Source organism: Scyliorhinus torazame, chromosome 16, assembly GCF_047496885.1.
Source record: "Scyliorhinus torazame isolate Kashiwa2021f chromosome 16, sScyTor2.1, whole genome shotgun sequence".
NCBI lineage: Eukaryota > Metazoa > Chordata > Chondrichthyes > Carcharhiniformes > Scyliorhinidae > Scyliorhinus > Scyliorhinus torazame.
In genome coordinates, this window is record NC_092722.1 from 153,651,149 (window position 1) to 153,666,487 (window position 15,339).

The window sequence follows — 15,339 nt, forward strand, 5'->3', positions numbered from 1 at the left end:
AATCGCCTGAGTCCCTGTCGGATGATTCAGAGTTGTACAGCCCCCCGGTAGAAGGCCTCGAATGCTTTGTTGACCTTTTTTGGGTTGGCTACCAATCCGTCTTTGCTATCCTTCACGTGCGCTGTCTCCTTTGTGGCTGCCTGCTTTCTCAGCTGGTGAGCAAGCAGGTGGCTAGTCTTGTGTTCCGAGAAGGCCCCCATGTCTGGCGGAATTGGTGCACAGCTTTCCTGGTGGAGAGCAGGTTAAAGTCCATTTGTCGCTTTTTCCTCGCACCAGAAGCTGTATGGTCTGGTTTGGAGTATCTTCTGACTATCTCCAGAATGGAGTTAATCAGTTGTTGCCTAGCCGCCCTATCTTCCCTACCTCTACGTGCCTTGTAGGCGATAATCTCTCCTCTGATCGCAGCCTTCAGCGCCTCCCAGAAGGTCTCACTTCCCACCTTCTGCTGGTTAGTAATGTACTCGTCCATGGCCTGTGATGTTTTCTGGCAGAAGATCTTGTCGCCTGGAGGGTCTTGTCCAACCATCTGCTCCATAAATGTCCCTAGTTCTGTAGCCACCTGCAGCCCCCCCCCCCCCCCACCCCCCCCCCCCCCCCCCCCCCCACCCCCCATGATCAGCCGGTGCTTATCTGTGTTGAGGATTTCTACTATGGTCTTTTTTGTTTTACAAACTCCATGTTGTCCCGGTTGGGTACGTACACCAGGACAACTGGTGCCCCATCCAGGGCACCACTGACCATAACGTACTATTCCCCTGGGCCCGTAACCATCTTCATTACAGTAAACACCGTCCTCTTATTGATCAGTATGGCTACCCCCTTGGCCCTCGTCTAGTGACATGCATGATGTGTCTGTCCCATTCGTCCTCTCCTTACCCGCAGTCGGTCCTTCTCCCTCAGGTATGTCTTTTGGAGGAAGACTGTCGGTTTTCATACTTTTCAGGTGTGCGAAGATTCTGGATCTTTTCACTGGGCCATTAAGTCCCCTGACGTTCCAGGTGACTATTCTGGTGGGGGGGATGGGTTGTCCCCCTCACTCCTGTGGGACCAACCATACATGTGGATGTGCCCCTGAACTCCGGGGTTTCCCATTGTTAGGGGGCCATCCAAAGTGACCACGGCCACCGTACTCACCATGAGGCTGTGTCCCTGCGCTCCAGGGTTTCTCTTTGTTTAGGGACCACCCAAAATGGTCGGCAACTGTATGTACACCTTGTGGGAGAGCACCTGCACTCTGGGGTTTCCCTTTGTTCAGGGACCCTCCAAAGTGGCTGCTTGCGGTGCCATCTTGTTCCATGTTTCCATGGCGAACCTGTTGATGCCAGCCTAGAGCCCCCTCCCCCCCTGCTGTTTTGTTCCCCCTGCGGATTTGTTTCCCCTTCTTTCTGCCCCCCCCTCCCCATTGCCTCCCTCTTGTTGCCCCCCCCCCCCCCCTTGCCAGATGCTCTCGCCCTGGTGGGAGATGTGCCGTGGACTCCCCTCGCTGATACCTCCTGGTGCTAGCTTTCCCACTAGTGTGGTGACCCCTCCTGGGGCCGGTCTGACTCTCTCCTCTGCCCCCTATGTCGGTATCCCCTCTGTCTCCTCCTCACCTTCTCCTGCACTCGCCCCCTTTCTACAAACTGGTTCCCCTGTTCATAACAAGGCAAAACAGTCCCGCGCAAATTATTCATTGGTTTTCTCCGCCTCCTCTGTGTCCGCCTCATCCCTGTCTCCCTTGTTGTTTGTCCAGTCCATTTTTTTGGATGAACTCGTCCCCATCTGCAGGGACAGTAAAATAATTTTCCCTGTTGTTATGGGACAGGGTTTAGAGAACCCCAAAGTGTATCATGGAGTTCACCTGACATACAACTTTTAATAAATTGTGGTATGGGGCGCACACGGCCCACTCTACAGGTGTGGCACAGCAGAAATGGAAAAGTAATTTTTAAAGCAAAACAATGTTTATTCTATGAACTCAAGTTAACCTTTTTAAAACATACAGTGAACATCTTAGCAACCATCAATTCAAATACAACCCCCAAAGAATACAACACTAAGTAATCCTTAATAACTTCCCAACAACATCCAGAAGACAAAAGAAACACCTTTTAACAGAAGCACATTAGGTTTACATTCACTATTGAAAACATTTATAATTCCAAATTCACCAAATGATCAAGAGATAGTTTTTTCATGGCAGAGAGATCAACAGTACACCTGCTTTGTCTGGCTTCAGCTCCAACAATGAAAACTAAACTAAAACACACCCTGCAGCAAACAGCCTATAATGAAAGTAAAAAGCTGACAGGCAGCCCAGCTCCACCCACTCTCTGACATCACTGCAGTAGTAAACACCCATTTCTTAAAGGTACTCTCACTACAGATATTTATATATACACACCCATTTATAAACACCCATTTCTTAAAGGTACTCTCATATGACACTGTTCTGATATGTCACCCAGAGCCTGGCTGGATACAACATCCCAAATTTGATATTGTTCTTGGACAGGGTAAACTTTGCCCTGTTTAATTCTGCCCGGCGCTTTGCCAGGTCTGCCTTAATGTCCTAATGGACTCTAATTTTGTGTCCCAGCTGAAAGCCTTTGTTTGTGTGGCCCAACAAAGGATCCTGTCCCGTTGGCAATGACTACTCTCGGCTGTTCCCCTGCCTTGGGTTTCGGGTGGAGTGACCTGTGGGTCCTGCTGATCTCCGGCACCTTGGGGTGGGGAAGCTGTCTCTCCCCACTTGGTTACCCAGCCCAGGGCCACATAGTTGATTGGGTCCCTGCCCTCGATTCCCTCTGGCAGGCCCACTATCCTGATGTTCTGACGTCTCAACAGGTTTTCCTGGTCCTCCACCTTTCCTTTCAGGTTCCCTGGGTTGCCTCCAATCTCTTTATTTCGGCCCCCAGGGTAACGATTCTGTCGCTCTGGTCCATTGAGACTTTCTCCAGTTCCTTTATTGTGGGCCCCTAGTCTTTTTCCCAACAGCGCCTCCATCACTGCCACCTTGACTGTTGCCTTTATTTCTGCCTTGATGTCCTTCTTCATCTCTATCAATTCCTTGGTGAGGAACGTCTTCCATCCATCCCCTAGTTGGGGCGGGGGAGGGGGCTTGTTTTTCGGGTCGCTGGTCTCCCTCTCAGGAGTGGCCGGGGACACCTCACCTCAGGGTCCACTCGCTCGCCGCTCCTGTCCCTTGCTGCAGTTTCTGTTGTCTCCGATGCCTCCTGAACTGCTGCTTCCTGGCATTTTTGTATTGTCAAGGGTGAGGGGATGTTTTCCTCCAGTTTTAACTTCTGCTAAAAGTGTCTATTATCTTGTCTTTCGGAGGAGAGCCACCTGATGTGTGACTGCTCAGCACTTCCCTGTCACTGGAAGATTGCATGCTTTTCTTCAGAAACCTTCTTGTGGTGCTGTGGACTGCTGCTGCTACTGCGGTTGTTTTTTTTTGCATTTGCACACTTGCCTCGTGCGGCAACGTGCTTGAATGTGCCCCTTTCAGTTGCAGTGGAATTCGTACTAAATCTTAAACATTGCCGGTCCCTTGGGATGCTCCCTCTGCAACGCTGGTAGTCCGACCCCTTCCCGCTCCATGCGTTCCGTTCCTGTCCCGAGGACTGTATCTGGATCTGTGCTGTGCCTGGTGACTCCACTGCAGACATCGCGGCCATCCCACCCCATACTCATTAACACCCAATTCAGCCACGCTTTGAAACTCTGGCGATTTTTACTGCACACTCTGTCAGATGAGCTATTTCAATAGCTTTTTTCCATGTAATTGTGGTCTCCACCAGAAGCTTCTTCGAGATATTACGGTTAGGGATTCCACAAACCAGCCGATTGTATAACATTCCACGAAGCACGGTCCCAAACTCACAGTGCTCACCAAGCTGGCGTAGCCTGGTTGTGAAGGCTGAGACAGACTCTTCATGGTCCCCCATTGTAGTGTTAAACTTATAAAGTTGGAGGATAATCGAGGGCCTTGGGTCAAAATGTTCTTTAACCAATTTCACCATCTGGTCAAAGGTCTCCGAGTCGGGTGCCTCCAGGGATGTGAGGTCCCTTATCAAATTATACACTTGGCCCGCAAGCTGTCAAATTTATCACCTTCTGCTTGTCTTCATCTATGATCTTGTTTGCGGTAAAATTCCGATCCTCAACCCCTTGGTCAAGTGGATCTAGTTTCCAATGATAGGCATTCCCACTTTTGATTTAAATAATCCCGTCTCCAGCTGGAGCTTTTCTACTTCCTCCTTGATTCTTTCCTTCCCCTTTGATTCAACTGTCTGCTACGATCGAAAACCTTTACCTCATCACCAATTTGGAGGCTTGAGACATACACTGGAGGCTTCCAGTAATTAACAGTGGGGTATATTGATCAAAGGCAAAGGCAGTTAGATAACAAGCACAGAGCACTATACAACAGGTCTTAACACCTCTGCTCCCTTGTGCACACCACGCAGGGTCCGGCTCCCATTGTCCTGCGTAAACTTCCCATGGCCGGGGTTCGCGCACTCCCATGTGATTGGCCCCAAGCCAGTCACATAGTCCATGGAGTCCGCCCTCTTAAAGGGGCCTCACTACCAAAGGGTTGCACCTCTGATTAAGTTGATTTCATAACAAAAAAAAAGAGACCCAAGAACTCTCAAAAGATCATTCTGAGTTTGACTGACTAATTTTACATCAGGATTCAACCTTATGGAATCATAGAGGGTTATAATTAGCTCACCCATTACCAATGGCAAGCGGCGATTCTCCAAGCGGCCAGCCGTGATTCGCGCCGTGCCGGTTTGGGGGGTGGGAGAATCGCATGCGGGTGTCAGGGCGGCGTGGCGGGACTCACGCGGCTCCCGGGCGATTCTCCCACCCACTATCTTACTGAACTCCAAAAAAGCTTGATGTGCAAAACTGGTATCTGTAGAGAGTTGCAAACTATTCAGACTCAGAATTGAAGAACAGCTTTCCTGCAAAGAAACCCAAGTGATGATGTTGAAGTGGCAGGGTCAACCATTAAATCAACAGTCCAGAAAACTGCTGATGATATCCTGGGAACATAGATAAAAAAACACTGAGATTGGTTTAACAAAAATACAATGATTAAATTAAGGAATTGCTACAAGAGGAAAATGCAGCATGGCTGGAAATGAAGATACATCCACTACTAATAAATCACTCAAGAAGAGAAATAGGAACTGTGTAGTATGTAAAATGGATGGTGGGGCAAACAAGAGGTGCGGGGGGAATGGCAGCATGAGAGTGAGATGAGAGCTGGCTTAAACTTCAGCATCTCCTCAATGACTGTGTCTTCGCTCCGTTGAACATGTGACCAGCAGGCCAGCTTGAATGATGAGTTCACTCTGTGGGGAATCATAGGTGCACTTTTATTTTGCCATTCAAAGTATAGCACAGCACAGCACAGCACAGCATGCAAAGGCACAGCACAGCACAGCACAGCATGCAAAGGCACAGCACAGCACAGCACAGCATGCAAAGGCACAGCACAGCACAGCACAGCATGCAAAGGCACAGCACAGCACAGCACAGCATGCAAAGGCACCACCAGACTGTTGACAAACCCCAATCCACCACTTTTAGAAGTATTGAGGTTTATCCAGAAAGAACAGAACAACGCATCACTATTACTTCATATCCATTAGCCCTCCGGAATTGTTGTTCTTAAGAAACTATGCTAAGTACACATCTTATTACTTCCATAATAGAGGTCACGTGATCACCAACGTGCTTTAGGAAAAGCCTGTATTTTCTTTTTGTGTGATGTCTCCTTTAAGGCCAAGAGGAACTGGGGAGCATTCTGAAATTGGTTTTCTGCTTTTTACATTAGGTTCTAAGAAATGCCCGTGTGACCTTATGTTGCCATGAGGATGAACTGCTAACAGGCAAAAGATAAATAGAAAACAAATTGGTTTTGGGTTTCAGCCTGTGTTTCTGTTTGGCAGCTCAGAATAAATCCTTGTGTTGAAGCAGGTCCCTGAGAGTAGAGCTGAGGCTGTGTTACTGGGTGTGATATACAGTTGGAAAAGACTGAGAACTGAAGACGGGAAGGACAAGGGATTGTGAATTGGACCAAACTCATTGCTGCTGTTTCAGTGTTGCCTGAGGCCGTCAGATGGTTTAAAGGAAATGAGAAGGGAATGTCAGGGGATTTTGTGTCTTCAGGAATGTTGAGACGTAACTGAGAAAGGGTTTGTAGGTGTACCTTGTCAATGGTAACCATGTCAGGGATTATGGATGAAATCTGGCTGCTGGTGAGTGCGAATCGAAGGCTAAAATTATGGGGTGGGAAATGAGGGATGCTACATAGTGGAGGCTCAATCGGAAAGACTGAGATTACACATACCACATTTGTGCAGGAATTAGTGCGTGCTTGTAAATACGTGAGATCTATCTTTGTTGTATCGACTATTTAAAGTGAAATTTACCTCTGAAAATATTGTTCACCTGTTAATTGTTATGATAATGAATCATAGCCTCTAATTATGTACGGACATATTGGACTTTTGTAATAAAAAGAATATGCAAGCAAAAACTAGCTGAACTGCAAAGTAACCACTTGATGGAATTCCTATATGGATTATACTCAGTCCCGAGTGGAATAATGCACCCTTTTTCAGAGAGAGACATTTTAAAGGAAGGGCTGCAATGCAAAAACTGAGCTGCAATCTCCCATGGAGATAATGGAAGCTGATTACCATCTCAGCAGAGATCATCTCCTGTGCGCTATATTCCACACATGTTTGTGTTTTTCCCTTCCAAGAATACACAAAAAAAGGGGTTAAAAACAACTGTAACTGTGCTTTCTATGTGCTACCCTGCTGTTCTAGTTCCGTTGTGCTTGTATGTGCTGTGTAGGTCACAGCTGAAGAACATTTACTAGGCATCCCTGCGCTGGCAGGTAAAGTCTCTCTCTGATTGCTGGAAGCAAGTCAGGTGAGCAAAACCACAATTGAAAAGGAAGCAGGACAACTTATTTCAACGAACCTGAAAAACCAAGCACCTCCAAACCAACTGGTCAACTGCCAAAGTCAAGCGCTACTGGAGTCACCCAACTTAATGGCCGTAACATTTCATCATCTACTCTTCACTGACAAGGCAAAGACAGATTTCTATATCTTTTTAAACTTTTATTTTTGGACTCACTTCTCATTTGTAATCTGTGTGTATGTGTGTTGGGTTTTAGTATTTACCTCTTATGTTTTAGCAGCGAATAAACTCACTCCTAACTCAAGAAAGCCTGACTAAATTGGCTCCTTTTAAAACATAAATATATTTGGAAAGGGAATAGCTATTTCAAATTAACCTTTTTGCGACCAACCGAGGGGGTTGAATAAAGAATGGGAGCCAATTTAATGGTGTAAATACATTGGAAGCAATTCAGAGAATGTTTATTAGACTAATACCAGGAACGGGCGGATTGTCTTATAGAACATAGAACATAGAACATAGAAAATACAGCACAGAACAGGCCCTTCGGCCCACGATGTTGTGCCGAACCTTTGTCCTAGATTAATCATAGATTATCATTGAATTTACAGTGCAGAAGGAGGCCATTCGGCCCTTTGAGTCTGCACCGGCTCTTGGAAAGAGCACCATACCCAAACTCAACACCTCCACCCAACACCAATAGCAATTTGGACATTAAGGGCAATTTATCATTGGCCAATTCACCTAACCCGCACATCTTTGGACTGTGGGAGGAAACCGGAGCACCCGGAGGAAACCCACGCAGACACGGGGAGGACGTGCAGACTCCGCACAGACAATGACCCAAGCCGGAATCGAACCTGGGACCATGGAGCTGTGAGGCAATTGTGCTATCCACAATGCTACCGTGCTGCCCTTAAGAACAAATAAATCTACACTATATCATTTTACCGTCATCCATGTACCTATCCAATAGCTGCTTGAAGGTCCCTAATGTTTCCGACTCAACTACTTCCACAGGCAGTGCATTCCATGCCCCCACTACTCTCTGGGTAAAGAACCTACCTCTGATATCCCTCCTATATCTTCCACCTTTCACCTTAAATTTATGTCCCCTTGTAATGGTGTGTTCCACCCGGGGAAAAAGTCTCTGACTGTCTACTCTATCTATTCCCCTGATCATCTTATAAACCTCTAAACCTATAAACCTTATGAGGAAAGGTTGGACAGGTTAGGCTTGTATCCACTGGAATTTTGATGAGTGAAGGGCAACTTGATCAAAACCGATCCTAAGGGGTATTGACGGGATGGATAGGGAGGTAGGATGTTCCCTCTTGTCAGAGAGTCTAGAACTAGGGGGTCACTCATTTAAGACAGAGAAGAGGAAGAATTTTCTCTTTCAGACGATCGTGAGACTTTGGAATTCTCTTCCTCAAAAGGCAGTGGAAGCAGAGTCTTTGAATATTTTTAAGGCACGCTAGATAGATTCTTGTAACAAGGGGGTGAAAAGCTAGGCAAACATGTGGGATTGAGGTTACAATCACATTAGCCACGATCTACTTGACTGGTGGAGCAGGCTCGAGGGGCCACGTGGCTCACTCTTAATTTGTATGTTCATATATATTGCGGTAGCGTGGCCCCTTTAAGGGGGCAGGCACCACTAACCATGTCACCAGCTCAGCGTCAATTACACAGAAGTTTGCGTGTGGCCCTGGAGCAGGACACTGGGCAGTGTGGACCAGGGAGCTGAAGTGTTAAGCTCTGTGGTATACTGTGAGAATCATAGAACTGGCAGTGCAGAAGGCCATTCAGCCCATCGAGTCTATACCGGCCCTTGGAAAGGGCTTAAGACCATGCCTCCACCCTATCCCCGTAAACCAGTAACCTCACCTAACTTTTTGGACACAAAGGAGCAATATAGCATAGCCAATCCACCTAACCTGCACATCTTTGGACTTTGGGAGGAAACCGGAACACCCAGAGGAAACCCACACAGACTCGGAGAGGAAGTGCAAACTCCACACAGTCAGCTGAGTCTGGGTCTGTTACTTGCCTTTCATCAATAAACCCCTTTGTTAACTACTGGAAGCCCCCAGTGTACATCTCGAGCCACCACACATATGTTCATTTGTTCAGAATTCCCCATCCAGGAGCCTAACAATTGAGTGTCTCCCATCTGGAATCGTAACAAACTGGGGGACCTCGCCCCGGGGACCAGTTATAATATAATTAATGTTTGAATTATGTTGAGGTTGGTTTGTCACAGTAAATGTTTCAAAAAGTTGAAATCATGCCCAGCAGCTTGCTTTCCGTTGATATAGTGGGGGCTCCTTTCTTTTTTGAAAAGTTATCAGTCCCCATGGGGATCGCAACAAAAATAAACCTAAGCTAGCGTGTTAGAACATAGGTTTAACATCATATATGTAGCAAATTAATTTGATGCAAAAAGGTTTTCATTTCTAAATGTCAGCTACTTGGCAGCTGAGCGAGGTGTGTCCATGATAACTCTTTGTTTTTCCATGCCAGGAAAACTGGTAGAGTGGAAACATTTATTCCTCACTAACTGTAGCTTTGGTCTTGGTCTTTTCATCATAAATTGGGTATCTATCATATATTCAAAACTCTTTGTGACACTTATTCTTCAATTACACAGAAGAAAGCCAAGGTTCGCAGTATCACCCTCAGTTGTAAAAAATAAGCTAGACGCATCAGTTAACAGTGGAATCAAGGAATTCTAATGTAGGTGAGACGCTTTTGTGTTGAATCTCCATCTCAGAGTGCTGTGTCTTATAAGTCTCCTTGGCACTCAAAATATTGAACACATTGGACAAAATGTGACCCGCTGCATCATTCTTCAGACTTGGTTAATCAGTTATCAATTGCATTGACCCATTGTGATGTCATTGTACATTGCCTCTTTTGGAGTTAAACTAGAATCCAGGTCTATTTTTGGAGGTGTGGGGCACTGTGGCACAATGGTGAGCACTGCTGCCTCGCTGCACCAGGGACCCAGGTTCAATTCTGGCCTTGGGTGGCTGTCTGTGTGGAGTTTGCACATTCTCCCTGTGTCTGCGTGGGTTCCGCTCGGGTGCTCTTGTTTCCTCCCACAGTCCAAAGATGTGCAAGTTACGTGGATTGGCCAAGCTAAATTGCCCCTCAGTGTCCAAAAAGGTTAGGCGGGGTTATGGAGATAGGGTGGGGGCATGGGTCGAGGTAGGGTGCTCTTTCAGAGGGCAGACTCGATGGACCGAATGGCTCCTTCTGCACTGTAGGGATTCTATGATTCTGTGAAAGTAGGATAGGAAAGATTATGGGTCGGATTCTCTGTCGGCTGATGCTGGAATTGGGAAATGCGATTGGGCAGAGAATCGGTTTGGCGCCAATATCCAGGCGGCTGCAGGATTCATGCTAAATCGCAATTATCTGGTGCCTTGACAGCACCGTCAATGTATTCCACTTCGCTCGTACAGTAAACACCATTGGCATATCATGAGCGGGCCTGACCCGGTAGTCTTCGGGGCCACCGCGATTCTCCGCCTCTACGGGGGCGAATTCCCGATGGCGAGGTTCACTTGTGCTTCTAAAAAATTGAGAAACAGGCGCCATGGCTGATGAGGGAGTGAGAGGATGACACAGAGAACCGCGACCGTGGGCTGCTGGTCCTGACACTAGCCGCGCTGGCTGGGGTGGGGTGACGGGGTGACGGGGGGAAGGGCCCTGGGGCCGGGCTGATCGCCTACGGGACTGAGGCGGTGTCCAGGCTTGCAAGGCTGCACACCCTACTGACCACCCACTTTGTTCTGCAGTGTGACACCAGCAGTATGGGTGTCCCCATTCCCGCACCCCAGCCTCCACTTTCCCAGCACCCCCCGCATCCCAGCCCCACTCTCCCAGCCCCCCCAGCACTCCAGTCCCACTCTCCCAGCACTCCCCGCACCACAGCCCCACTCCCAGCCCCCCCCCGCAACCCAGCCTCCACTTTCCCAGCAACCCCCCGCACCCCAGCCACACTTTCCCAGCACCCCCCGCACCCCAGCCCCACTCTCCCAGCCCCCCCCCCCCGCATCCCAGCCCCCACTCACCCACCCCATCACCTTGCACCCAGCCCCCATTCGTGGCGGCCTGCTGTGTCCTCCACAACATCGCGCAGCAGAGGGGCGATGTGCTGGAGGAGGAGAATGAACACCAGGCCTCCTCTGATGATGGAGATGCCGTGGAGTGCAAGGAATGACAAGACATGGGGCCCAGGCAGGCACAGGAGGCCGCACAACGTGTGGGCCAGGGCCAACGTGCTCTGATCACCTCCAGCTTCACCAACTGTGGGGGTGCTGGCCAGGGGTACAGTCATCACATCTCACCCTGAGACACACCCAGCGCCAAACCCTCCCCACCCCCCAGTCACACCCTCACCTGCGACCTACTCCGTGATACATACCTGCCGCACTACAGGGCGGGGGGGGGGGGGGGGGGGGGGGGCTGGGCCCTGGGTTGTCAGTAACAGCGGGTCTAGTCCATGGGTTAGAGGAAGATGACAACCCATTCTGTGATGAGCTCTGGTGCTCCGCATTGTTTGACAATGTCTGACTCTTCCCACGGTAGCACTTTCCACCGTCCACCTGGGTGATCGCTGCATGCGAACTGGCCATTCCATCACACGGTCCCATCTGATCCTTGGGGTAACGTTGGTGGGGACAGTGGGTGTGGGATTGTGGGATGGGGCAAGAGGGGGATTGGGGTTGGGACACTGGAGCAATGAGCGCTGGCTGAACGGAGGTCCCTGAGCCAAGCCCATCCACAACGTCCGCCAATTCGCCCCTCCCACCCATGCCACCTCTGCGGCCATCTGAGAGCAGCCCACCCCTCACACCCTCTGACAGAGCGCTGACGCAGGTTATAATATTGTGAACAGGTGCTTAATGTGAAAACATATAGACATATATGTGTCCTAGCCCCTGTCACTAAACTGCCCTGCACCCATGCCAAATTAACTGGTGTCTACTTTTCTGGCCTTACGGGCCCAAACGCCACGTATAGGTATAGCACCAGACGGTACCGCAGGAGTGGGGGTGGCCTGCTGTGATTCCCACCCTGTGACCTGGGTCCTCTTTGGCGGCTGTCTTTTGGGGCGAACGGGCCTGGATGGGCCCAGCTGCTGCTTGGGTGTCCCATGTGGTTTGGTGCCACCCTGCTTTGCCTGCTACCCACCAGATGTGCCAGGGACAGGAGGGGGAGAGCCCAAGGTGCTGCGGTGCTCCGGCAGCTCCCCTGCAAGAGTCACCAGCATGGGCCCCATTACCTCCGATGGCCCCCGGGCCACTCCATGACATGCGGGTGTGAGCCGAGCTAACCACCGAGGCTCCCCCGCCACCTGCCGCTGCATGTCCTGGAGACGCACTGCCATCTCTCCCAGGATCTTTATTCACGTGGCCAAGGAGAACAGGGAGTGGACCACCTCCATCTGGGGCTGCGCCACATCACTCTGCGACTGTGTCACCACCTTCTGGGTCTGTGCCACATCAGCCAGTGACTGCGCCATCTCCCTCTGGGACTGGGGCACCTCACTCTGCGTCTGTGGCACATCGGCCAGTGCCTGGGCAATGCCACTGCCGCTCTCAGTCATGGCCCACTGTGACTGGGCCATACTGCAATACCCAGGTGGCTCTGGCACATGGCTGCCTGTGAGAAGGCAATCTTGTCCTGGGCCTCGGCCTCTGCCTACCCAAATACCTAAGGCCTTGGACATGCTGATACATGGCCGAAAACCCTCACCCCCAAGGCCTTCACCACGGATGCCACCCGTGCGGTGTTGGCCTGGGTGGCACGCATGGCCAGCACCACCTCCTGCTCCTGCACTCGGTTAGACTCCTCCACCTGAGCCTGCAGGTGCTGGATGCTCACTGACACCCCCTCATGTAGTCCCTGGCTCTGTGACTACACCTCCACAATCAATGGGACTGTCTGTTCCAGAAGCTCGAAATCATCTGGACGGCAGCTACTCCCTGCGGAGATCCTACCTCCACCTGCTATACGGATCAGCTGTGTGGTGAGCACCAGATCGTGACCCAGGAGCCTTTTCACTAAAGTGCCCAACCGAGGTGAGTGTCTCTGGGTGGAGGTGATGGAGACAGCTGTGACGGGAAATCGGTGTCATCCTCGGACTCGAGCTCCGGAGTGTCCTGGGTCTCAAGTAATGAGTCCGCTCCGTGCTGGTATTCCCGCCGCTGCTCGGCACCCGCTCTAGCTGTGGCTGTGGCTGGGAGATGGGGGACACCAGAAGGATCTTCCCCATCACCAGCAGGTCCTGCAAAACACAAGACAAGACGCATGATTAGAGCATGGGCCAGGGGGAGTGAGGGTGGTGTGGGGGGTGAGGGTGGTGTGAGAGTGATGTGAGGGTTTTATGGGGTTAAGAGTGGTATTGAGGTGAGGGTGGTGTGGGGGTGAGGGTGGTGTGAGTGTGGTATTGAGGTGAGGGTGGTCTGGGGGTGAGGGTGTTCTGGGGGTGAGGGTTGTATGGTGTTAAAGGTGGTATTGAGGTGAGGGTTGTGTTGGGGGTGAGGGTGGTGTAGGGAGGGGTGTGAGGGTAGTATGGGGTTAAGGGTGGTATTAAGGTGAGGATTGTGTGGGGGTGAGGAATGTGTGGGGATGAGGGTGGTGTCATGTGAGGGTACCTTTAAGACATGGATGTTTAAGCAATGTACCTTTAGGAAAACAGTGATGCCAGAGAGTGGGTGGGGCTGAGCTCAGGTCAGCCATTTTGCAGTTTAGTTTTGCAGTTTCAGTTTTGAAAAGAGCTGGGTGTGTGTCTGTGTTTTGCAGTGAAGTGGATCTCTGCCATGAAAGACTATCTCTGGATCATTTGGGTGATTTAAACTTATAATAGTGAAGCCTTTAACCTGATGTGATTTTGTTTAAAGGTGTTAAGTCTCATGGAAGTTTGGAGGAACATTTTAAGGAATTATTTACTGTTGCAATATTTTCTGAGTTATCTTTGAAGTAAGAGGTGTTAAGAGATCCAATGTTTATTTAAGATGTTAAGTTGAGTTCATGGAATAAACAGTGTTTTGTGTTTAAAAACCCACGTGTCCATAATTGTAATCCCACACCTAGGGAACAAGCCGTGTGCTCGGAAAAGCAACAAATCCATTAAAGGGAGAGGTTGGTTGAACTCCATGTTATATTTGGGGTTCTGAAAAAGCCTCGCCCATAACAGTGGTGTGAGGGTTGTATGGGGTTAAGGGTGGTGTGGGGGTGAGGGTTGTGTGGGGATGAGGGTGGTGTGGGGTGGGGGTGGTCTGGGGGTGAGGGTGGTGTAGGGGTGAGGGTGGTGTAGGGGTGAGGGTGGTCTGGGGGTGAAGGTGGTGTGGAGGTGAGGGTGGTGTGGGGGTGAGGATTGTTTGGGGGTGAGGGTTGTGTGGGGGTGAGGGTTGTGTGGGGCTAAGGGTGGTGTGGAGGGTGAGGGTTGTGTGGGGGTGAGGGTTGTGTGGGGGTGAGGGTGGTGTAGGGGTGAGGGTGGTGTAGGGGTGAGGGTGGTCTGGGGGGTCAGGTTGGTCTGGGGGTGAGGCTGGTGTGAGGGGTGAGGGTGGTTGGGGGTGAGGGTCGTGTGAGGGTCGTATGGGGTTAAGAGTGGTATTGAGGTGAGGGTTGTGTGGGAGGTGAGGGTGGTCTGAGTGTGAGGGGGGAGTAGGGGTGAGGATGGTCTGGGGTGAGGGTGGTCTTGGGGTGAGGGTGGTGTAGGGGGTGAGGGTGGTATGGGGGGTGAGAGTGGTGTGGGGGGGTGAGGGTGGTGTGGGGGTGAGGGTGGTGTGAGGGTCGTATGGGGTTAAGAGTGGTATTGAGGTGAGGGTAGTGTGGGGGGTGAGGGTGGTCTGAGTGTGAGGGGGTAGTGGGGTGAGGATGGTCTGGGGGTGAGGGTGGTCTTGGGGTGAGGGTGGTGTGGGGGTGAGGGTGGTATGGGGGTGAGCGTGGTGTGGGAGTGAGGGTGGTGTGGGGTGAGGGTGGTCTGGGGGTGAGGGTGGTCTGGGGGAGAGGGTGGTGTGGGGGGTGAGGGTGGTGGGGGTGGTGTGGGGGTGAGAGTTGCATGGGGGTGAGGGTGGTGTAGGGACGGGTGTTGTCACACGTGTCACAGGGAACCACAACTCGGTGGGGACCCACTTCCTAGTCCGAGGCCGATCTCCACCCCGGCAACTGCCGTTTTCTCGGGCTTGCCGAGCACGTGCCGGGCCTGCTGCTCTGCTGCAGTGAGGGGCCGCAGTCCAACGGTCCCCCTCCATTCTTCTCCAGCTCCCGGTGGTTATGGGTAGCCTTCTCCTGGTTGGGGAGGGGGTGAACAGGAAACGCAGTGTTAGACAGTCCGACGCATGCAACCCAGGGGGCGGGTAGCTGGTGGTTTCAGTGGGCAGGGCACTC